The sequence below is a fragment of the Colobus angolensis genome, unplaced genomic scaffold, assembly GCF_000951035.1.
Source record: "Colobus angolensis palliatus isolate OR3802 unplaced genomic scaffold, Cang.pa_1.0 Scaffold3, whole genome shotgun sequence".
Lineage (NCBI taxonomy): Eukaryota > Metazoa > Chordata > Mammalia > Primates > Cercopithecidae > Colobus > Colobus angolensis.
The window spans coordinates 28,476,011-28,502,092 of record NW_012116265.1 but is presented as its reverse complement, the minus strand read 5'-3'; the positions used below and the strand labels follow the sequence as shown (position 1 = coordinate 28,502,092).

General features: G+C 44.2%; 1 long non-coding RNA gene across 1 annotated transcript in view; it reads right to left on the bottom strand.

Annotated features, from left to right (window-relative positions):
* Positions 1–26,082, bottom strand: part of LOC105517260 — a 32,129-nt gene that overhangs the window by 5,920 nt on the left and 127 nt on the right. Inside the window, exon 2 of the long non-coding RNA XR_001002644.1 lies at positions 25,042–25,118. This is a non-coding gene — a long non-coding RNA (uncharacterized LOC105517260). The remainder of the gene's footprint in view (positions 1–25,041; positions 25,119–26,082) is intronic.

Here is a 26,082-nt window from a genome sequence, read left to right as displayed (position 1 = left end):
GCTTTCCCCACCCAGGATGTCAGAATCTTTTCAAAGAAGTCTTTGACCTTGCCCTTCAGGGAAAGGGGAATGATAGTTCTTGCCCTATTTATATGTCAGAAATAAGAGAGAAAGGCAAAGATGTTGGACAGACCCAATAATCTGTGACTGAGAGTTCATTCTGCAAGTCTGGGTTTGAAGGTGGCACTTCCACTGACAAACATGACACCTTAATGAGAACAGAAAAGAGCTACAAAATGAAATTCAGCCAGGGTTGGTGGTGGGAGCGGGGTGGACTTTGAAATACACTTTAGGTCTTCCTTTAACAAATTACTCAGAATACCCCATAGTTCTAAATACACCTGAATGTGACACACATCACCTTTTTGTGTCATCTAAGGGTCTTGTCCCCTACATTTCTGACTTAGATATGTGAATAAAAAGGAGTTGGGATTCTTAAGTATAGTCTTCCTATAAACCCTATTTGAATGCACTTTCTTCTAATATATACATTATATATATATATATAACATTAATTCCTAGCCCGAAGGAGCTCCTAATTTAATGTCTTCAAAATCAAAGCCATCATGTTTGGATGATCAAGTTTCTGTAGGTGGAAACAGCACCTTAAAAAGTGTTATTTTCTTTAATAATAGAAACGTATTTCTTTTCTTTGATAATAGAAACGTAGTTATATTTATGGAAAGCTAGAGAAATGTTGTGGAGATACCTGCTCTCTGTGTCTGTCCGGTATCTCCATGGAATTCTGGTGTGTGCCAGTCACCTAGCTCTGCCATCCCTGCTCCAGACATGGCCTGACTCTGCAGGCTCAGATAGGATGGGTGATTGGTCCAGGGGTGGATTGATCCAAGCACAGCCCACTCAGAATCCAGTTGTTTGGGGAGGGGCTTTCACCTCTTTTCTGGGAAATTGCTAGGGTTTCCTGAAGTTATATTGCTACCACTTACCGGAAGCCTGAATGAAAAAGAGCTGAACAAGCAAAAGGAGCTAAGAGATTGTACCTAGTTGAATGGTCACACACACACACACACACACACACACACAAACACACACACATCCATGTCCACCTGGAACCTCAGAACACAAACTTATTTGGAAATAGAGTGTTGGAGCAATGCCTCAACAAGCCAAGGGAAGCCAAAGAATGCTGGCAACAGCCTGAATTTAGGAAGAGGCTGGGAAGGATCCTCCCCTGGAGCCTCCAGAGAAAGTGTGGCTCTACTGACACCTTGATTTTAGGCTTCTAGCCTCCAGAATTGTGAGAATAAATGTCTGGGTTTTGTTGTTGTTTCTATGTTTAAAATTACTATAAAACGGCCGGGCGCGGTGGCTCAAGCCTGTAATCCCAGCACTTTGGGAGGCCGAGACGGGCGGATCACGAGGTCAGGAGATCGAGACCATCCTGGCTAACACGGTGAAACCCTGTCTCTACTAAAAATACAAAAAACTAGCCGGGCGAGGTGGCGGGCGCCTGTAGTCCCAGCTACTCCGGAGGCTGAGGCAGGAGAATGGCGTAAACCCGGAAGGCGGAGCTTGCAGTGAGCTGAGATCCGGCCACTGCACTCCAGCCTGGGGGGCGACAGAGCAAGACTCCGTCTCAAAAAAAAAAAAAAAAAAAAATTACTATAAAACATATGTAACACAAAATTTACCATTTCGACTCTTTTCATATGTACAGTTCAGTGGCATTAAGTACAATTACATTGTTGTGCAAAAATTTCTATTGTTTTAAAGTATCCCAAGTTTGTAGTCCTTTGTTACAGCAGCCCAAGGAAACTGACAAAGAGATGTAGCAAGAAAGTCCTAAAGATATTGTTTGAATCCATGGGTCCAATCATGCCTGAATTCCCTTGACTCACTGATAGGAGGCAATAAATGTCATTTATTTGCTTCTATTATTATTTTTTTGAGTGGATTTCTGTCACTTCTGTCACATAAAGGAATCCTGAATAGTACAGATGGGGCAGGTTGGTGGCAAATGTTTTTATTGCTGTTCTTTAAATGAAGGTCCTGACACTGCAAGATGAACTCAGGGATGCCTCATTCAGAGTTACACCAGCGCTTTACTCCCACTCTTCTCTCTTGATTCCAGTTCTCTTACTCTGTGAGCCTCCACGCCCACTGTGACATTAACAAGTAATAAAATGTTTTGGAATGTGAGCCAAGCCCAAAGACACAAATTAAAGAAGAATTTGCAAAGTTGCAGCCTGATTACAAGAAGCCTCATTACCATGTAGGGTAGGGAGATGTAGAAGTGAGGTAACAATCAGTGAATAAGGTGAGAACATCATGTGTCTCAGAGAACTACCCAGGAAGCTCCTCTATGTACACAGTTGCTCCAAGGCAGCCCTAGGTCTTAATTCTATAAGATGGAATTGATGATGCATGGCCAACAATTAATTTCTGTTAAATACCAGCTAGTTATTGAAAAATATTTTTAAGTCCAGGATGATCCAAGAAGCATGTACTTATAAATGGCACCAATATTTAGTCAACCAACCGTGTCAGTTGCAACATTTGGATTTAATGGGACTGGTTGCTTTATATTAATTAACTACAGATTGATTGCTACCTAGATTTGGTGAGACTTCATACAGGTGATTATCCAATAATAGGAGTGCTGTTAAAACTCGTGCCACGATTCCTCTCGGAGCCAAGTGTTATTAAGCAGGAAATGAACAGCTATGTTAAGGCACAGTCAAATGAGGAAAATAAAATGAGGTTTGGATATATGTGGAGGAAGGATGAGGGTCACCACCTGTAGTGAGGTCATGGCACAGGTGGAGGATGAGTGGCCAGAATGGGCTATATCCTATCCTCAGAGACACTGTGGTCTCCCAGATCTGGGTGGGACAGGTGAGATCAGAAATAGGGTAATGGCTAGTCATTAGATCACTACCCAGCAAGACTCTCCTTCAGCCTGTGAACCAAGGGTAATGAATAGTTCCAGCTTTCCACTGAAGCTAGATTGAATGGAACATGGTATGGATACAACCAAGCTCACAGATCCAATGTGGGATATATAGGAAGGGATAGGACAAGACCAGGCTCCACAACTTAAGAGCTGAGTGGCCTCAGGCAAGTCTCTTTATCTTTACTATCCTGCGGCTACAAAATGGATAGGAACAGTAGGTTTTCACAAGGCTTGAGTATCATAGTGGATGTCAAATGCTTTGTGAATTCTCAGTTCCTAAGCACAGAAAGACTGTTAAGCTTGTTCCTGTGGCCAGGTGGGTTTGCTCTGACCACAGACACAGACTGCCTGTGTTGTCTTGGCTTGCCTCCTGCAGGCATGGCAGTAGAGTGACAGCCCTTGCAGCTGGGTCAACAGCAACTTGGTGAGATTTGTCAAAGCTGCTCTAGGTTGATGACTCCCGTCTGCTGTGACTTGGCTCATTTCTCATCACCAACTGTGGTTTCATTCTGTCCTCCCCTGGCTCTGAGCTGGTCCCATTTGGTTTCTGATCCACTCCATCTTGACTTTGGGTTTCTGGCTCTCTCCTCAGGATGGCTGACATACAGCCTGACTCAACTCTGCCCCTTGGACGAGAACCATGTCCAGTGGCCAGCCTCTCACTGATAACCCAGAAGAGCCCTGGACTCTGCTTCTGCCAAGTCCCATCCTATGTATGGACAGACAAGAGCACGTGGAAAGCTCGGCCAGACCTGAACCCTCCTTGCGGCTGGAGAGGTAGCTCATTGTTCATCTCTCTGTGGAGAAACAGAAGCTCTGTCTTCTGACATTCACTCCAAAGCCTACCATATGTACAGTAATGACCCTAAGGACACAAGAGGGGAGGTGATGGGAACAGGGGCGGGAGGGGGTGGTGGTGATGAAGAGGATAGCAACATGGTGGTGGAGTGGGAGGATAAGAGGAAGGTCCCTGGCATCCTGGGGAGTGCCATGACCACCTGTACCTCCAAATGAGTTACCCTGCAGGACTGCAATGAAATTAGGAGGCTAACCCACATTTCCTGACCCAGATTCTGTAGCCAAGAGTATCTGTTCACTTGGCTGAATGAAGGCTCAGAAAATGACATCTATCCTCATGTAAGGGTCTTCAAAGGAAGGCATGTGTCAAAGCCCCTGGCCCACATTCTCACCTTCCCCACACACTTCCTGTGTCCTTGTCTTCTCCTCTCCAATTCCTGCAACTCTGCTCCTCCACCCATGGGAAAATGTGAATTTTCATCAGACAGGAAGCCTTGAGTCGTCAACTGTGAAATTATTCCCTAAACACGTTCAATGCCTAGTCATATGCACTGTTTAATTTACTTTTAATATTACAGATTTTTTAAAGTGCCACAAAGCTACAGCTCAGCTAAAGATGAGTTTATGTCAACGCTTGTTTAGAGTGGATTTTTGCAAAATTACCTTGAATATCTGAGCAATTTCTCTCTAGACAGCTGCAGGCTCTGTTGTTTGATGCTGAGCAGTTTGCTGTAAATTAATGCAACATTTTACTCTGCTTTTAGGTAATTCTCTAGTTATTTGATATTTGTATTCACTTGCAGATTTTAAGATCCTTACAAGGAAGGAGAGGAGATCTCAGTTTATATGAACACCTATGATATTGGTGCTATGCAAGGTCATTTACATATCATGATTCCTAATTCTGATCACAACGCAGAGAAGAATTTTATTGTCCACATTTTGCAGATAAGTAACTAAGGCTCAAAAAGGTTAAGCAACTTAACACTTGGCTACATAGTCAACCCAGGTCTGATTGACTCAGGCAGCATTCTTTTTATTGTTTATTTGGTTTGCCTTTTGGTGCCTAAAACACATTACCACCCAATAAATGTGGGTCAAATGAATAAATTCAAGATAACTCTCTTTAACAGTTCTGTCCAACACCCAGTGAATCCCTGGTTCATAGAGCTTTCAATTGCAAGATTCTGCAGGGAGTGCAGGTTTGCCACACCCACCCACCCACCTGCAGAAGAATGAAAACTGGGCCCTTATTGAGGGCCCTGGAGGACCCCAAAGTGCTCCTAAATTCTCAGAGTCAATGAATTTCAATTTGATTTTCTATTTTGCAAATTTCTGGTGATTGTAAATCCTGGATAATATATTGGGAAATTGTCACTGAATTTCAAAAAAGGAAAAATATTGTGTGATTGTCAGCCATGAGTTATTAATCAAAACTTGCCCATCACTTGTTTCTTATGCTAAGGGTTCACAGGAGCTGCTACTTAGGTAGAGAAGAGCCAGAGCCTCATCTAAATCTTGAGGAAATTAACTGAGCTCATGGCTGAGCAGTGGAATTGAATCAGGACCAAGGTAAGGATCAGCATCCAGTCTAGGCTAAACTCTATGATTTAATGCCATGTCATCTTTAGATTAGAATTGTTCACTTGTGTGATTTTAATTGGTGTTTGTGTGTCTACAACATATCAGGAGTAAACAAAATGTTCACATGATACTGGCAGCCCCCCAAGTATATATTTTAGGCAAAATGTATAGATTAATCAATACATTTGAATTCACAATGCAGGACACTGTTCTTGAGGCTGAATGGAAGAGCGGTAGAGAGATCTGTAAGATGCAACATTTACCCTCAAGTGCTTTATGGTGTTAGTGGAAGATAAGATGCATTCAAGGGAGCTCCACTAATAAATAGCAGGCTTGCAAATGTCCACGTCTACACTTCAACACAAACACTCCTTACATTTCTGGAGCCCATGACCCACTGCCCATTCTTTTGGAGAATATGAGAGCACAGAAGTGGAGAAAAAGGCAATTGGGGGAAATAGAAAAGCTTAGGAAAGCTTGGATGACCTTGGTTCTGATGTTCACTATGTCTCACCAAGGCTATGCAGTGTCCTCTGCCTGGACTCTGTCTCTGGCTGCTGCATCCCCAATCCATGCCCTCTGGTCTGCAACTGGACTGGATTCATCTCAGCGTTTCTCTGCCTGAAGTGCCTCCATTACCTACAGAATAAAGTCCAAGGTCTTTCATGCCTTGAAGTCTCTCTGTGATTGCTCACAGAGCAGAACCTGAGGCTCTGGCTCCCTTCTACCTAAGGCCAGAAGCTTCACTCAGCTCCCTGGTCCCCAGACACTTCCCTTCTCTGCCATCTAGACTGTGCAGCACCCCAGGCCTCTCTGTCTCTCATGCTTCTGCCAGAGTTTCTTCCTTTCCAATCTTGCTGCCTGGCTGAACTCTAATTAATCTTTCAAGGGCCAGGTGTGGTGGCTCACACCTGTAGTCTTAGTGCTTTGGGAGCCTGAGGCTGGGGGATCACTGGAGCCCAGGAGTTCGAGACCAACCTTGGCAACATAGTGAGACCTGTCTCTACAAAAATATTTTTAAAAGTTAGGTGTGGTGGCAAATGTCTGTAGTCCCAGCTACTCACAAGGCTGAGGTGGGAGGTTCATTTGAGTCTGGGAGTTTGAGGTTGCAGTAAGCTATGATTGCAACACTGCACTCCAGCCTGAGCAACAGAGTGAGAAACTGTCTCTAAAATCTTGCTCAAATGTCACTTTCCCTGGGAAGGTTTTGTGACTACCATCAGGGTAAAAATTTCCTCCTCTGCCTCATCCTGTGCTATCATCATTTATCTGTTCTGGATCTTGAGTTTTCTTAAAGACAGGGCCTAATTGCTGTTTTATTTCCAGTGTCTATTCTAGCACCCAGCACATAGTAAGTTTTTAATAAGTGTTGGCTGAGTTGAATATGATGGTTTAAAAATAAGATTTGTGGACTAGTATAGGCAATGACAGCCTTTATAACATTTTTTTTCTGTGACCAGAGAATATTCCAATGAACTTTTAGAATTCATTTGAAAGTTGGAAGGCAATTTCAGAAAATATATGAATAGGACAGATTGGTACCCCGAAATTTCAGAGAAAAGACAAATTACCATGGCCTCAGGTTCTTAGAAATGACTTTGTAAGGCAAGGGGACAGAATTCACTTACCATTTATTGAGTGTCTATTGTGTGCTGAACTTTATGCCAGGTGCTTTGTTTAGGAAATGAGTAAAAGATGGTTCCTGAAGAAGATGCCACAGTCTGGTAGATGAGAGACAGTAAGGAGACATGTAATTAAAATACAGTGTGATAAGTGCTCCAAAAGTTGATATTTTAAGTTTGGAGAATTTTACATAAAACATAAAAAAGCCATTGTAATTGCGGAGTTATATTTCCTTTTTAGGACAGATTTAACCTACTCTGGCTAAAATTTCTTTTCTTTGGTTTCTTAGCATTAATCATCCTTCAGTCCTTGCATGACATCCATTAACCGGGGCCACCATTATTGTTCACAACTGACATGCAGGCTCTGTCATGTCTGACATGCAGATGAATTCTGATATTCATCTGAGTTGTGAGTATCGACATGAAGGAGCAACCAACCAATCTTAGTTCTGGGATATCACAATGCAGCCCTAGTCCCTTCAGACTTTTGGGGCAGGTGCAGAAGCCCAGAAGATGCCAACAGCTCACCAAGAAAAGACGTAATGGAAAAGAAGGTCACTGACTCCATCTGTCTCATTTGGTAATGTTCCTTCCCCACGTACTCCCTGCTCCAACCATTTGCAATGAATCTACTCCCGTAACCCCACCTCCCTTATCTACTTGTAAAACTGTACTCAAGTTTCAAGACCCAGCCTAAAGAATTTACACATAACCTTGTCAGTGTGGAAAGTCCCCAGATATTTTTGAGCAGATATCTGACTTGATAAAAGTGGTCTTCTGGGAAGAGGACTCTACTGTTAGGGAGACTCTACTATTAGGGAGAAGAGTCTAGGTACAAAGTGATGAGAAACTAGAGGAAGACAACAGCAGTTAGGAGCAGAAATGGTATCCATTCTCGTGAATCTTTGGTGACCCAGGAACTACTTTTTGGATATTGTTAGACTGGGCTGTCTTTGAGTTACATGACTTCTCCTCCTGTTGTAATTGCTCATTTATTTGTCTCTACCACTAGAATGTAAGTCTCCTAAGGCCAGGCTCAAGTCTATCTTGCTTATTATTGGCTCTTCAGGATCTCACACTACGTCTATACCGTGCATGTTCAATACATGTTTATTGGATGGATCATTGCCTATATAGCAGTGTTAAGAGTCCTGGAAAATTCCTCATTTGGAAATCACTTCTAAACTGAAAGAGTAAGCTAATTTTAGAGATGCCCTCAGCCCATCATGCCGTCCCATCTCCATCAGTGAGCTTCAAGCCAGGCCCTCCTTAAACCAAAGTAAAGGACAAAGTCAGGCACATTTGGCTTTTGTGTTTTAATTTTCTCTTTAGTGATTTTAGCCTTGCGGTCATTTGGAGATCACAAAGTTTGACAACTTGTCTGCCTGCCTGTTTTGGATGTTAATTATATCTTTGTTTCTAATGACTTTACAATTCCCATCGGGGCATTGGCAGGGTTCTGGCTAAGGGTCAAAGGCACAGGCTGGCAATCAGTGTTATCATCATAATTTATGTCCTGCTTTGACTCTCAGAAAGTTCACTGGTTTCCCGAATACACAAAATCTCCTTACTAGAAAAAGGAAAAGGAAAGAAATCACTTGACTCACATTAATGTCATAGCCAAGTCCCTTCATAGATCTAAGAAAGTGGCATTTTTAAAATACTGTCTTCATCAATTGATATTTCTTAACACTCTACGTCAAGACTGGCTATTCTGTGGCTGTAGAAGCAAATGTCACAGGTTTCAGGAACTGCATAACAAGAATAGCCAACATTTATTGGTTCCTTACTGTGTGCCAGGTCATTTGCAAGCAAAGGCTCATTTAAGCATCAAAACAACACTAGGAGATAGGTACTATTATTACTCCCATTTTATACTTCAGGGCACTGAGGGTAGTTGACTCCGCAAGACCCCTCCCTCTCTCCTGTCTGGGAGTCTCCCTAGGGCCACACATTAATTGGTCAAAATGTGGAAACTTCCCTGGCTGAGGCTCACTCCTACCTGATTAGCTGCTGGAAACAGCCACTTAAGAATACCCTCTTGTTTAGTATAAACACCGGCAGAGAAGCCTCTTTCACAGATCTCTTGATTAGGGTTGCTTGAAATCCTCTAAATGGTCCTTGTGGGAGGCAGAAGCATAATCTACTCTAGGGAGAAAGCACCCCAAAGCATAGGCCCATGGGCATTTGCCTCAATAGAACCAGCAGCTTAATTGGCCTCTTGGTTTCAGAAATTAGGATGTCAGCTGCTAAGGCCTACCTTTAATCTGTGAGGCACTCTGCTTTATCTCATGGATATGACTGCCCTGCAGACAGCCCTTGGGGCTTCCTGCCACCTATTAACATGCCCATATTCTTTCTTTTAAACATTTTAAAACTGTGATATAACACACACAAGAAATTTCATGAGACATACACATTCAGGTTGTCAAATAACTCCAAAGCAACCATCTGCATTCCTATGGTAATCCAGGTCAAGCAACAGAGCATTGTGTCTGGAAGATGACCATTAGCATCTGCTGACCTCATGGAGAGAGGCCATTAGGCATTATGAACCCCCTGATGGAAATGCCCAACTCCACCTACAAAGCAGTCTTGCAAAAAACATTAAACCCAAATCTGATGAAGCTCTAGATTGAACTGCAGTTTATACAAACTACAGGGAGCAGAGGCACACATTAAATGTTCTTGAGATGCAATCAGCAAAATCCAAACTTGGCAAATTCTATAGGACAGATGACGTAGTTTCTTCAACAACAACAAAATTGCAAGGAAAAAAAAGGAGGAGAAAACTATTTAAGAGACCCATCAATCTAGTTTGTATCCTGGTTTGAACAAACCAACTATGAAAAATATTTATGAGACAATTGGATACTGATTGGAAATTTGATGATATTGAAGAATTTTTTAGATGTAATAATTATATTGTGCTTATATTAAAATAAAGTCTTTATCTTTTAGAAACACATATTGAAGTACATTCCTATGAAATGATATGCTTTCTGGGATTAGTGCATTCCAAGAACACTATTCACTCTTCCCAACACTATGTCATCATCATCTCCTTTTCATTTGCATTATCATCATCACAGTCATCATTGTTTGCTATTTCTCAGTGTCATCGTATGCATGTAAATGAGCTCAGTGTCACACAACAAAAACAGGCATTTCTGGGGAGAAAACGATCTGAGAATCACAGTGAAACAGCAGTTGAATTAAATTAGAAGTAGAGTTATGTAAAAGCAAACATGAAATTTGGGGCAGGGTGACAGAAAACATACCTATACTGTTGGAGGGGTTGAGTACACTTAATCTTGGGTCACTGTATTTTGAGAAGAAGGTGCAGCACCTGCAACAATCCTGAGAGGAGACATGGAAAATAGAGGAATGGCTTCTAGCCTTAAGCTTACAAGGGTATTTTCTATTGGAGAAAGAGGAGACCCTATTAGGAAGGCTGGTAAATAAGAGCAGGAAAGTGAAATGGGGAAATCTAAATTCAGTTTCTAGCCATAGCCAGTGCCTCTCTATCAACTCAGAAGATTAAAGAGGAAGAAATGGGCCTCATGAAGAGAGAGTTCAATTTGGAGAAAACTGTGCCCATGATCACAATGCAGAACAGGCTCTCAAAAGAGGTAATTGAGCCTCCATTGGCTCATATCTTTTAAAATAGAAAAATTCCCCATTTCTCCTACATGAACAGGTGCACTTGGGAACATATGGCTGGACCAGGAGACTTCCAGCTTTAACTCCCATCACTCCTAATGTCTCTTTCCTAGAGCTTACATATCATCCAAAGGGAGCCTTTCAGCCTCCCTCCCCTTCTCCCACAGGAGTGCACCTGGAGTTATTTTTATAGGAGCAGGTGTGATTTAGCAGCCACTTGCTGGGTTCACAGATGATCAGCCCAAATCTGAGGCTGCTGGCTGCTGGGGTCTGGCCCTGGAACAGAGCAATTGGCTCACTGAGTCTGGGGGTCATATCATGGTGCTTCTATCATTTAAACCATTACGGACAATTCTACTTTTGACTATCTGAGTGCCACTAAACCCTGGGTTATGCAAGGCAGGTCCCATTGCCTCTCTCCCCACCCACTTTTTATAATGAATTTTGGATTGGAAATTCCCCTATAAATATCTGAGTCTGAACCTTTCATTTTGCAGATAAGCAAACTGAGGCTTAGGGAACTGACCTGCCCAAGGCCACACACTGGTAGGTTCCTGCTGCTACCCAGGCCACTGTTTCAATAGCCAAAGAACAGAAGATTAACTCTTAGGAAGAGCGGAGATCAGCTCAACTTCAACCAAAGGCAAAAGATGAACGAGTTTTGGAGAGCTTCACAGTCAATATTTTTTTCCCATAAGTTTGCTGGGCTAAAAAGGAATGGAGTGGCCCTATTGGAGTGAAAAACAGAGTTCTGAACTTCTGGGAAGACCACACTGGGCACTTTTCTCCTTCCCCATTACGGAGATGGACTAAACTGGCAAAGGGGTAGGAATTACGTCCACCTCACATCTGCCTCATTAGTTATTTCACTTAACATTCATAGAGAAGGACCTACTAAATGCTGGTCACTGTGCTCAGTGCTGCAGTAAACCCAAAGATACGTAAGTCCCTACCTCAAGCAGCTTACAGGCAGGTGGGACCTATTGCTAGGTGATGGAAGCATGTAGACGCCCAGGAAACTAGGCCATCAAGCAGCCCAGCCTCATCCCTCGGACAACTGGCAAGATTGAGGCAGTGAAGTGCAACCATTTCTGGAGCATGGGTATTACATTTTTTCTGCTACTTTCATTAGTTTTATTTTCTCCTCCTTCTTAGAATCTTAAGGCTGAAATGAGCCTGAGAGATCATCTAGCCCAACTATCTTCATTATGTGGATGAATAAGCTGAAGGAAGGTTGGGGAGGTGCTAAGTTAATTCCCTATGTCAGCGCGAGTCTGGGCTGAAAACACTCCCCATGGTGAGCCCCAGCCTCCCTGCACACCGAACATGAGCTAGGCTGTTTCTTTCCTAGTCCTTTTTTTCTGGATCAATGTCATGAGCCAAGACCCAAAGCAAAGCTGGTTTTTAAGCAGAAACCTGCTAAATGTGGACACACTGAATTATTCATATTTGGGGTCATAAATAATGTATTGGGTGTTAATATCGAATTTATAAATGTATCCATAACCATAGAGGTGATTAGTCACTGTTATGTGCTGCTCAGAGGTAACAGATTACCTGGCCCAAGTGTCCTTGACTAGCTCCTGTCCTTGGAGATGGCTCCCCTGCAGAGCACTGTGACCTTCCCGTCTCTGTTAGTCTGATGTGAAAGAGCAGAGGGCTGGGCTAAAAAAATACCACCACAGAGCCGCGGTGTACTTCCAGCCACTAGCCCTCGACACTGGCTGCTTTATTAAGTACTGGCAGAGTTGTATGAACCCTCCAATGTGCCTCCCATGTGGCTAGACAGAGAGCGACTGCTTGACAGTAAGGCTGCATGTCTGGGAATAGCGCCCCTGGATGCTCAGGCCCCTTCACTCCCCTCTGCCTCACAGTTTTAGAGAAGCTACCTAGATGGCCTCATTTCAGGTTGGCAATTTATAACAACAGCATTCTCTCCAGCCATCTCTTAGTACCTATTTCACTTCTGTATGAGGAAAATCAGGGAAAGTGCAGGTCATTATTTGAAGGTCAGGCATTGAATTTCATAAGGGCATGATTTGAGGGGATGGTAGTTTCTAAGAGATTGTCCCAGGACTAATGTCCTTCTAGTGGGAAGGAATAAGAATGGAAGATACCGGTCCAAGAAATGGGAAAAGTAATCTAGTTTTTAACTCTGTCCAAGCCAGGAGAAGGGAGGTGGGGCAAGAAGTGGTTGCTAACTATCCGTAATGTGGAAAGATACAGAGAAAGAGAGAAGAGGGAGGAGAAGGAGGGGGAGGAGGGGGACAAAAGGAGGGGTAGGAAGAGGAGTATGGGGAGGAGGAGGGAGGGAGGAGGAGGGAGAAGGGAGGGAGGAGAGGAAAGGGGGAGAGAAGGAGGAGGGAGAAGAGGGGGAGGAGAGGGAGAAGGAGGAGAGAAAGGCATGGGATGCAGGAGCCAGGATATTGGGCTTCTTTATCTGTGGCAATCCGGCTCCTACAGCAGGACGCCCTCCTCTGAGGTGTCTGTCTATGCACAGGGGACAAGGCCAGCGAGCAGACCACACCTACCACACTTGGCTGGTAGCCAGAGCTTTCTGTAGGTCCCTGCAACCCAGATATAGTACAGGAGTCCTTCTACTTTTGTCCCTAGGCTCTAAGTCCGACCTGGATCCTTAGTCTTATCTCCAGGGGCTAGAAGCTGCAGTGCCCCACTCCAGAAATGGACTGCAGGAGCCCTTGAGCTTCCACTAATGGCCAGAATGTGCTTGAACAGTGTGGAAGAGACCGCCTTCTTTCCAGTCTTCTACCCACTATATGCTTTGTCCAGGCTCAACAGAAGGGCATGGGTTGAGATCTAGATGCTTAGGGCCTGGTCGTGGGGATGGAAGCACCCATGCCGGTGGGGAGGTCGCCTGCCAGCCACTGGAGAGGTCCATGGTGGTAGGATGGCCTCTCCACTCAGGCATACCACTAAGTGAGGCCCTGGGCCCCAGACAGGGCTTGGCCAGTGAGTGGGTAGGCCTGTGCGGCAGCCTCTGCAGCACTGCTCCTAACAGTCATGTGAAAACAATAATATTATTGCATTATTACAAGGGGGCACCGACATGTTGATGCAAATGCTCATTTCCGACAAGACCGAGAAAATGAAATGGCTCAGAAGGGAATGGGGAAGTGCCCAGGGAGTAATAACTGTTATGCTGTTGAAGAGCTTCAACAATGGATAACTCTGCTGTGATTTCATCAGCCAGAAACCAATTAACCCCTGTGGAGTCATCTACCACACTATGGCTGGGTAGTGGAGAATGCTGCCGGTGTCTCCTACACCCCTTTCACCAGCTAAGCCTTAGAGCTGGGATGGTTCCAACGACAGAAATGTCCACAAGTGTGCCTTTCATGGAGTTACAAAATCTGATAGATGATGCCCCTGCAGGAGTCCAGTACCTACCAGTCCAGTCTTCCTCTCACAAGGACTGGGGTGGGCCAGGAGTCAGTCAGATTATCTGACATTACCCAGCTTGGGTACTAGGAGATGAAGCAAGAGTGTTTTCAACAGACTGAGCCCAGGATGTTTTCAAGAGAAACTGCACTTCTGCAGCCCCTGCTGCTTAGGGGTCTGCATTTGACCAAGTGGCTCTGTTCCCCTCCCTCTTCTGAGAAAACCAATGGGCCCAGACGAGGGCACCTGGCTCAAGCACAGTCAATCCATGAATCTGTCCAGACTGAGGCCTGGCAGGGAAAGGTGACCAGAGCCCATCAGATTCCCTCTCCTGTTACCTTCACCTAGAAGATGTCAGAGCTGGAGTTGTTGGCAGGTAGAGCTGAGGTCATGAGGTTGGAAAAGGCCAAGAAGGGTCAAGGCAGGGCAGAGTGGGGAAGAGTAGAAACCATGCACAGAGCATACAAGGAGGCAGCTGGGGCGTGAAGCAGTAGAGGACAGAGCACAGGGATGCTTAGAGGAGAGAGCTGAGGCCAGCAGCTGCTCTCTGCTCTCACCTCCCTGGTCAGCACTCATAGAAACACACTATGATGGTTAATACTGAGTGTTAACTTGATTGGACTGAAAGATACAAAGTATTGATCCTGGGTGTGTCTGTGAGGGTGTTGTCAAAGGAGATTAACATTTGACTCAGTGGGCTGGGAAAGGCAGATCTACCCTTAATCTGTGTGGGCATCATCTAATCAGCTGCCAGTATGGCTAGAATGTAAACAGGCAGAAAAATGTGAAAAGAGAGACTGGCCTGGCCTCCCAGTCTACATCTTTCTCCTGTGCTGGATGCTTCCTGCCTTCAAACATCAGACTCTAAGTTTTTCAGTTTTGGAATTCGGACGGGCTCTCCTTACTTCTCAGCCTGCAGACAACCTATTGTGAGACCTTATGATTATATATATATAAAATCATTATTATATATATTATATATATATTCCATTAGTTCTGTCCCTCTAGAGAACCTTGACTAATACATACACTTAGCTTCTCTCCACATGAGTGATGACAGTCCCCATCCCGCCCCACCTTTTCTCCAGGTGATGTGAATGAGTCTCTTTCTTGCCATCAAAAATGCCTCAGTGGAAGAATGTGCCCAGGGGAAGTGATATGGTTTGGCTCTCTGTCCCCAGCCAAATCTCATCTTGTAGCTCCCATAATTCCCACTTGTTGTGGGAGGACCTGGTGGGAGATAAATGAATCATGAGGGCGGGTCTTTCCTGTGCTGTTCTCGTGATAGTGAATAAGTCTCACAAGATCTGATGGTTTTAAAAAGGGTAAATGTCCCTGCACAAGTGTTACTCTCTTATCTGCTGCCATATGATACGTGCCTTTCACCTTTCGCCATGATTCCTCCCCAGCCATGTGGAACTGTAAATCCAAAAAACCTCCTTCTTTTGTAAATTGACCAGTTTCAGGTATGTCTTTATTAGCAGTGTGAAAATAGACTAATACAGTAAATTGGTACCAGTAGAGCGGGGTGCTGCTGAAAAGATACCTGCAAATGTGGAAGCCACTTTGGAACTGGGTAGCAGGTAGGGGTTAGAACAGTTTGGAAGGCTCAGAAGAAGACGGGAAAATGTGGGAAAGCTTGGAACTTACTAGAGAATTGTCGAATGGTTTTACCCAAAATGCTGATAATGATATGGACAATAAAGTCCAGGCCGAGTTGGTCTCAGATGGAAATGAGGAAGTTGTTGGGAACTAGAGCAAAGGTGACTCTTGTTATGTTTTAGCAAAGAGACTGGCAGCATTTTGCTCCTGCCCTAGAGATTTGTGGAACTTTGAACTTGAGAGAGATGATTTAGGGTATCTGGCAAAAGAAATTTCTAAGGAGCAAAGCATTCGAGAGATGACTTGGGTGCTGTTAAAGGCATTCATTCAGTTTTATAAGGGAAGCAGAGCATAAACTTTAGAATATTTGTAGACTGACAATGCAATAAGAAAGAAAATCCCATTTTCTAAGGAGAAATTGAAGCCAGCTGCAGAAATTTGCATAAGTAATGAGGAGCCAAATGTTACTCACCAACACAATGGGGAAAATGTCTCTCTCCAGGGCAGGTCAGAGGTCTTCACAGCAGCCCATCCCATCACAGACCTAGGAGGAAAAAGTGGTTTCATGGGCCGGGTCCAGGGTTCCCATGCTGTATGCAGCTTAGGGACTTGGTGCCCTGCATCCCAGCTGCTCCAGCCTTGGCTGAAAGGGGCCAACATAGAGCTCAGGCCATGACCTCACAGGTTGCAAGCCCCAAGCCTTGGCAGCTTTCACATGGTCTTGAGCCTGCAAATGCACAGAATTCAAGAACTGGGGTTTGGGAACCTCCACCTAGATTTCAGAGGATGTATGGAAATGCCTGGTGCCCAGGCAGAAGTTTGCTGCAAGGGTGGGGCCCTCATGGAGAACCTCTGCTAGGGCAGTGTGGAAGAGAAATGTGGGGTTGGAGCCCCCACACAGAGTCCCTACTTAGGCACCACCTAGTGGAGCTGTGAGAAGAGGGCCACCATCCTCCAGACCCCAAAATGGTAGATCTTTCAACAGCTTGTACCTTTCATCTGGAAAAGCCAGACACTCAATGCAAGGCTGTGAAAGCAGCAGGGAGGGAGGCTGTACCCTGCAAAGCCACAGGGGTGGAGCTTCCCAAGACTATAGAAACCCACCTCTTGCATCAGCATGACCTGGATGTGAGACATGGAGTCAAAGGAGATCATTTTGGAGTTTTAAGATTTGACTGCCCCACTGGATTTCAGACTTGCGTGGGGCCTGTAGCCCCTTTGTTTTGGCCAATTTCTCCCATTTGGAATGGCTGTGTTTACCAAATGCCTGTACCCCCATTGTACCTAGGAAGTAACTAACTTGCTTTTGATTTTACTCACTCATAGGCAGAAGGGACTTGCCTTGTTTCAGATGAGACTTTGGACTTTGGACTTTTGAGTTAATGCTGAAATGAGTTAAGACTTTGGGGGACTGTTGAGAAGGCATGATTGGTTTTGAAATGTGAAGATATGAGATTTGGGAGGGGCCAGGCGTGGAATGATATGGTTTGGCTGTGTCTCCACCCAAATCTCATCTTGTAGCTCCCGTAATTCCCACGTGTTGTTTGAGGGTCCTACTGGGAGACAACTGAATCATGGGGGTGGGTCTTTCTTATGCTGTTCTTGTGATAGTAAGTCTCACAAGATCTGATTGTTTTGTAAATGGGAGTTTCCCTGCATAAACATTCTTTTCTTGTCTGCCGCCATGTGAGACATGCCTTTCGCCTTCCACCATGATTGTGAGACCTCCCCAGCCACGTGGAACTGTAAGTCCAATAAACCTCTTTCTTTTGTAAATTGTCTAGTCTTGGGTATGTCTTTATCAGCAGTGTGAAAACAGACTAATACAGGAGGAAAGAACCACATACCAAATAAAGCCAGAGAAACCATGTTCAAACGTCAAAACAAAGCCTGTCATCATGAGTGTGGAGAAGTTGGAGTTAGAAAGAATAGCGTCCAGAATAGGCCAGAAGGTTCTAGGACAGAACTTCTCAAACAATCTATGGTGATGGCCCATGTTTTTTTTCCTCCAATCCATTACAAACCGATTTTCTAATCCTTAAGATGCAACGGAAATGTGGCAATGTCAAATCGCAATAAAAACTTCTAGCCACTTACTCAGGGGTCTCATGGAAGATTGGTAACATGTCCACAGACCACACTTGGGGCAGCACTGTCTATGAGATTGTCACACTGAAGCTGAGGGTCTAAGGCTCATTGTTATTGGCTGCCAGCTACATGCTGGTGGCTGAATAGAGCTGGCTCAAGGCAGTGGCTATCAACCTGGGGTGGCATGGCCCCCTCCTCCTGCCAGAGATGCATGAAACAGAACTATCCTGCTGCAATGCCAGAAGCACCCCTGTTGCAAAGCACTGATCTGAAGCTTCAAGATCAGAGAGAACCCCCATCCTCTGCAGGAAGCCCTTCAGCAACCCCCGCCCAGATGGCCTATTTTAGCCAGCATTTCTGCCCAAGAACAACGAGACTCCTGGGCCCAGGACAGGGCAGACAAAAGCGTGTTGGAGAGGGAGCACTGGGCTCAGAGCCAAGCAGAGCCCGAAGTGTCCAGGGACAGAGAGATAATGTAACCTTCAAGAAACTGCAGTGGCTTTAGAGTTGTCAGCTCAGACAGAACTGCCTACATCCATTTAATTAGATTTTAATTTCTCTTTACACATTCAGTTTTCAAAGATTCTAAGAAGTAATTATTTCCAGTATCAATTGACTAGGAGGAACAATCCCCAACTTAGAATAAGCAGCTTAAGGAGGTTTGTCTCATCCCTGTTCAAACACGGTGCCTTCCGGAAGCTGCCTGGCTGCATCGCAGTCCCGCTGAGACAGGGAGCTGGCAGAATGCAGACACCCGGCAGAAAGGAGCAGGGGCGAAGGTGTGAGGAGGAGGAGGACATCTCTTGTGCCTCTGCCACTTTTTGGAGTCTGAGGATACCAAAAGAAGGGAAAGAAACTCAAAGCAGAGGCCTAAGTGCGATGCCTCTTAGCACCTTGCGGGTAGAAATGTAAATAACAATGACTTCCTCATCATTTGGCGTTCAATAAAACTCTACATTGGATGAAAGGTGAGATCCCTCATTCTCTGAACGACTTTTTGGAATAAATCAGTCATCTTATAATGGAATCCTTACAGAGTCTTTCACATGCTGGAACATATCTTCAGTTACCTTATTTTGAATCCAGAATACTGGAGAAACTGCCCCAAACATCTTAGAGGTCATCTCTGATAGAATCATTTAAAAAAATAAAAAAGAAGTTAGAGGTAAGGACATTCAGTACAATTTTTGCAATCATCACCACGTGTGTGACCTCACACTTGCAGGTGTGGCCGTAAATAAGCCATTTGAGGTTCACTTTAAAGGGCAATACAGCAAGGGGTTGCTAAATTGTAAAAATCAAGAATATGATCGAAAGCAGGGGTAATATTTGAAATATCTAACAACTGATCAGAACAAAGTGCAGATCAATCAGAAGGCAGCTGTGGTGAACCTAGCCACCTAGGTGACTCCCGCCCCGCCCACAACACATACAACCAACTAACTGTCCCGATGTTATACAAATGTATATTTTTGTGACATGGGGATAAAATTTCCAGTGACCACATCACACATGTATTAAAGAACTGCTAATTTCAATCAATAAACAGAACTGTGGATGATGTGTACCAGAACACTTTGGAGATGACACCAAATATGACTTCAGTGATGTGAAGACACGAATGTGGTAGACACGTGTGAGAAGTTTGAATAAAATTGTTTTGCGGGGCTAGGCGCGTTAGTTCACGCCTGTAATCCTAGCGCTTTGGGAGACTGAGGCAGGCGATTACTGGAGGTCAGGAGTTCTAGACTGGCCTAGCCAATATGGTGAAACCCCATCTCTATTAAAAATACAAAAAATTAGCTAGACACGGTGGCGGGCACCTGTAATCCCACCTACTTGGGAGGCTGAGGCAGGAGAATCGCTTGAACCCAGGAGGCAGAGGTTGCAGTGAGTTGAGATTGCATCACTGCACTCTGGCCTGGGCAACAAGAGTGAAACTCCATCTCAAAATTAAAAAACAAAAACAAAAGCAAAAACACAAAAACCCAATCATTTTGTGGAGTATGAGAATAGAAAAAGCAACATATCTAAAACAAATCACTACTCTGTGTAATGTATGATTTTAAATGTATGTATATGTATAACTAAATAAGTTAAATATGTTTTGATTATATTGTCTATACTTCTAGAAGCTCATATGTCTATGTTGGCTAAAACTCTGGGGCACTCTTTTCAGCGGTGGATTTAGTTTTCTTGCATATTGGCACATATGACACTTGATGACCAAAGGGATGAACGAGAGAATGAATGCACTTTACATGGATGACCAAACAACTCCCAGTCTGATGCATTAGCATCCACAGGGTAGCTGTAAAAACTATTGACATTCAGATACCATTCTGGACCAAGGGGATCAGAATTTCTGGAGGCAGTGACTGGCCACTGGTATTTTGGAAAGCAGTTTAACGATTTCTATATAACAGCCAGGCTGAGAATCACTGCGCTACAGGGTGATTTCACATACCTCCAACCACATCCTTTTTGGGGAGGGCATTCAGTCAGGTTAGTGGTTAAGAGCAAGGACTCTGAAAGTGTTCAAATCCTGACTCTTCCACTAACTAACTGTGTGATCTTGTAAAAATCACTCTACTTTCCTGTGCCCCAGGTTTCTGATATGTAAAATGAGAAAGAAAAAAAAAGAGAGAGAGAGAGCACCAACTCGCTAAGTGGTTACTGTGAAGGTTAAGAAGTTAATGCATACAAAGTACTTAGACTAGTGTCCGGCACCAAATGGGAGCTCAGTTCACACTAACTGGTGCGGTCTAAGGGATGAGTGGAGCAGGGTACTCCCCAGTGCCAGCCTGCCCACCCGTCCTGGTATCTGTGTACTCCACCCTGCCATGCTTCATCTTCTGACATGGCATTTCTTAAGTAGAGGAGATCATGAGTGGGAAATGGAGAACGGATGGGGCCAAAGAGCCAGATGTGTGGCTTCAGCACAATGTTACATCCTAGTACTCACCGTGGCCCTCTGGCAGGGGGTGGAAAAGGGAGGGCCAGGTGGTAGGTGTAGAGGAATAGACCCAGCTAAGGCTGCCACCTCAGCCTCAAGACATGGTGGGGATGTTTCTTCAGAGCATCTGAGCCTCATACCCTTTACACACTTCCTGAGTAGTCACTCCCATCATGTTCATCCTCTGGTCAGGGACACTATTCTACATGTGAGGTGGCTTCTTAGATGGAACCATGCAAGGTCAAAGGCAGGCTGTGTCCTGGGGCCTCAGCACAGCTCCGGGGAGGGGATTCCCTTCCTGTCCCTACAGCATAGCAATGATAAAGCAGTGGTTTGGAACAAGCATGTGAAGCCAGTCTACTGGGGCTAGTTCATTCACTAATTAGCTGTGATTTCAGGCAAGATGTGTAACCCTTTTGCACTCAGTTTCCTCATCAGCAAAGGGGTTTTATAAGGAGCAAATGAATTGATATATGTGGCACATTTAGAACAATGTCTGGCACGTAGTACGTGGTATATACATATTGGCTGTTATTTTTATGATTTTATGCTGTGAAGATGTCAGTTACCTGTAAGATAACTTTTTTTTTAAATTAGATTTTCCTTTCCTTTCAAATACCACTAAATCTCAAAAGGACAGGTCACTGTAGCATCTCAGGTCCATGTCAAGTCTTCTGCGTTTTAACGAAGAGCTTTTAAAACACAGCAGGGAGCTCACTTAAGGTCCTGAGGGTCCCATGAAACTTTTTTAAAAACTTAAACTCCTTCGACAGAAATTCCAGGCATGTAACTGGCCCTAAAAATATAAATAAACAACTTAACAATTAAAAGAAAAGATTAAAACAATAGCTAAAAAAGTTAAAATCATGGAATGTCTGGTTCCTTATAAAAACTAAACATAACATCTTAACATAAGTCCCTGAGTTGTTCTTCAAAAACCCAGACCCCTGCCAAACAGACCCGCTAACACATAGACATCAGAAAAGGAGGTTTATGTGTTAGCAGGAAACTGAGGACTAAACCCTGAACTCCATTCTTTGTTCTAATATTTTTCCTGAGGTGCCTAGAGAAAGTCACAACTATGAGCCACAGCTAAATTCTTTCTGCTGACTCCAAATTTTAAACAAAACTTCTCTTCCTTAACCAACTATAATCAGAAAATATTTCAATCTACTGATGATCTGTAAGATCATCCTGCCCTTTTTAAGCAGAACTAATGTGTAACCACCACATATTGATTTACAATTTTGCCTATAACTTCTGCTTTCCTAGAGATTACCCCTGTCGTTTAAAGCTCCTACTTACAAGCCATCAGGGATGTCAGGTGTTAAGCATGAGCTGCTGGATTCTCCTTGCTTGGTGCCCCACAAACAAGTGCCCTCCTTTTTCCCACTACAAACCTCATTATAAACATTTGGCCTTACTCTGGGCGAGCGAACCCCAGTTTGGTTCAATAACACCTTTGGGAATATTATTATGTCCCAGGGTGTTGCCATTCCTAGAGTGTTAGCAACTCAATAAAATTGGAACAGAACCCACACTGCCCATTTCTGGTATGTTCTCCATGCATCTATCATGCTGGATGGACCCCACAGTCCAGCTGTGGGGACAAGACAAGAATACAAGTGATATGAATACAGTCAGCCCAAGAGAGGTACAAATCACGAATGATAGGAGGTCAAAGAGGGTAGAGATCTCACCTGGTGGAAGGGCCATGGTGGTTTTCAAGGGAGCCATGAAGAATGATAGATAGAATTTCATCCATTTGGGCTAGAGGAATGGGGAAAAGAATTCTACACTTTTTAGGTAAAGGAAATGGCATAAACAGAAATATGAAGATGGAGAAGGGCCAGAAGTCATCTAATCTGATTGATATATGAGGTCCAGGAGGGAAGGATCAGGGGATAAGGTCGAGCAGGTCTTTGTCATAAAAGACCTTAAGTACTGGGTGAGCAATTTATACTTAATTTGTCAGTCAGTGGGGAGCCATTGGGGGTTTGGTAAAGGAATGTCTAATCACAGCTGTGCTTGCGGAAGAGTAATTATTCTCATAAGATGACTTAGAAGGGAGAAAGATGGGAGGGAGGGATACTGAAGAGTAAATTGCCAGAATATTTCAGATGAGGATTGATGTGGGTTTAAACAAGAGTGGTTATGGAGGGAGAAGGTAATGGTAGAATCTAGGGGACATGATAATTGATTGAGTGTTATGGGAAAAGGAACAATAAAAGATGAATCCAAGGTCACCAGCCTGAGGGGATAGGACACTGATGCAGCAATTAAGCAAAAGAGGAAAGCAAGTAGAGGGACAGTTCCGGGAGGCTGGTGAATTAGGGTGGAGGTGCCAGATAGAGCTGTAGGTAATATGGAGCTGGAGGACTGGAAACTGAAACTAAATATTCCACTGGCCGTATAGCTGAGTCATTGTGACATCTAACTCTATGTTTCACACACAGCAGGTGCCCAATAAATGAATGATCTCAATTGGAGAGTCATCTCCATCAGTGTGACAGGTAAAACCTAGGAGAGGCTTTGCACAAAAAGAGCAAAGTTTGAGTGTAGAAGTATAGGGAGCATATGTATGCATTTAGGAATGAGACATCTGGAGATATGAGTCAGAGAGGAGAAAAGAACAGAATAATTGCAAAGTGAGATAATACCGGGGTGAGGAGGTCAAGATGAAGGCAAGTTTTGATAAAGGAGCAGTAAATAGAAAAGGTTGAAAATGCAAAATGAGGACTTGTATTAGTTTCCCAGAGCTACCTTCAAAAAGTACCATAAACTAGATGACCTAAAGCAACAGAAATTTATTCTCTCACAATTCTGCAAGCTGGAAGTCCAATATCAAGGTGTTGGCAGGACCATGTTCCCTCCAAAACCTGTAGGAAAGGTGATTCCCTTGCCTCTTCCTGGCTTCTGGTGATCCCAGGTGTTCCTTGGCTGTAACAGCCAGCAGAACTCCAATCTCTTCACACGAGTCTTCTCCCCATATGTTTCCATGTCTCTTCCCTTATAAGAGAACATGGAGTTCTCTTATAAGGACATCAGTCATATTGGATTAAGGGCCCACCATACTCAAGTATGACTTCATCTTAACTAATTACATCTGCAAATAAGGTCACATTCTGAGGTACTAGGGGTTAGAACTTCAACATTTCTTTTTGGAGCACATGACTCAACCCTTATAACAAGGACCTAGTACAGACGGTTGTGTTTAGCAGTCAAGAGGTGAGTGGTAAGGTTTGCAAGAACACCATTTGGCTCAAAACATGGGAATGGAAACCAGATGGTATGGGTGTAATGAGCGAAGTATGGGCAGGGGATAGAGTTGGGGACAAAAAGCATTGCAAAGAGTGGGAGGAGGGCTCTTCCCGCGTGTGACTGATTTTTTCTCTTCTGCAGGTACAGGCATGGTTGTGTGCTCTGCAGAAAGTTATACTTTGAAGCCACCAAGATTCACTCTGTGACTCCATCATCCTTCCCCAGGAGTATATGCTGCTGGCCTGGCAAGGCTGTGGCTCTTGACATCAGAGCTTCTTCTCTCAGGATTTTAGTGGCTGAAATGGGTTTCCATTTTGGTTCAAATGACTTCCTTGTTTTTGTTTTTGTTTGTCAAACCAGACTACTGGCTGTTTACACAAGTATTTGTAGTTGGAGTTCTTTTCTCTCTAGAGCCCAGCCCCCAAAATGGAGACAAGACCATCTGTCTGACTTGGTCCCATCTCAAGTGGAAAAAATACTTGGTGATAACAAGGTGTTGGAGAACATAATAACAACGAATAAGTAATACTGGACAAGTTAAACACAAAATGATTAACAAGTGTGAGTCTGCAAATATCTTCATTCAAGAAGATCAGCAGTTGAAATTATGACCCGCTCAAGATGACAAATGATGCCATGTTGATAACACAGATATTCCTCAAAGTTCCAGGAATCCCAGCTCCCTGTGTATCCACCTGCATAATAGGAGCTTCAGCTATGTGCCAAATACAGTGAGAATGCCAGACTCTGGGGATCTACTGAATCAGAGTCCGCGGGAGACTCAAGAAGCTGCTCACTTTAGTTCGTAAATACATACCTTTAGCTTTCTGACAATCTAGTTGCATGCTTGGTGTGTTATTAAGAACTAGCCAATATTCATACACAAAAATGAAAGCCTATAGAGCTGTTCATCATTTCTCATCAGAATTGCCAAGAGCACTCGTATTTTCCCATCTCTTTGCCATCTTCATAGCCCACCACTTGACTGTGGACCATCCTTGACCATGAACCACACTTTGAGAAACATGGCTCTAGAGGACAGGCCAGGTATAGTTAGGAAACTCCTCCCAGGCCCACAGGACTAGACAGCCTCTCATAGCAAACGGCCATTGGCTTAGTGGCCTGTGCAGTGCATTGAAAAGACTCCTCACCCAGGAGTAAAAAGACCTGATCTGGCCGGCACTGTGACCTGGAGCACCTCGCTGTTCTTCAGGGCCTGGTTCCTCACCTGCAAAATGCGAGGATCAGATTAGTTCAGTGGCCCCCATGGAGGAATAAAGGGGGGTGAAGCAGGCTTCAGGTTTTTAAATTTTTTTAATATACTGAGGTTCCACTTAAAACTTATTACAAAAATAATAAAGGCGCTATTTTTTGTTTGTTTGTTTTTTTGAGATTGAGTTTCGTTCTTGTTGCCCAGGCTGGAGTGCAATGGTGCGATCTTGGCTCACTGCAACCTCCGCCTCTCAGGTTCAAGTGATTCTTCTGCCTCAGCCTCCCAAGTAGCTGGGATTACAGGCACCTGCCACCATGCCCAGCTACTTTTTAAAAAATTTTTAGTAGAGACAGGATTTCACTATGTTGGCCAGGCTGGTGTCGAATTCCTGACCTCAGGCGGTCTACCTGCCTTGGCCTCCCAAAAAACCCTCAACTAAAGAATTTGTAAGCTTCTTCCAGTTAGACAGTTCTAAGTGTGTTTGTTTTCATGGCCCCAATTTCCCTGGGAATTACTCTCCCATAAGAATTAGTGGTATTGCAGTAAGGACACTAACCTAGATTTCACAGGCTCTTGCCTTACCTGCTTATGCAGGGTCTCTACCCTGTAAGTGGTCCCCAGGTTCCTGTAGGGGGCTGGGGTGCTTCTCATAGGCTTGTTAACCAGTCTGCTCCTGAAAGGCATTGCTGCCACTCCATCTTCTCATGCCAGCCATTTGCTGGGCAACATCCTGGCTCTCAACCTCTTTATTCTCCTATCTCAGCTGGAGCACTTGTGAATTCATGGCTGCCTGAGGCTCTGTGGGAAAGTTGAGAAGTCCTAGCATCCCTCTTGCGTTACACTCTGTCTTACTATTTTTGGCAAATAATATGGTATAAAGAGCACTGGTCTTGGAATCAGGCCAAGGTGAGTTCAAATCCCAGCTCCACTTCTTAGTAGGAAGGAGGGCTCCTCTGTAATGCCAGCCCTGCAACCCAAG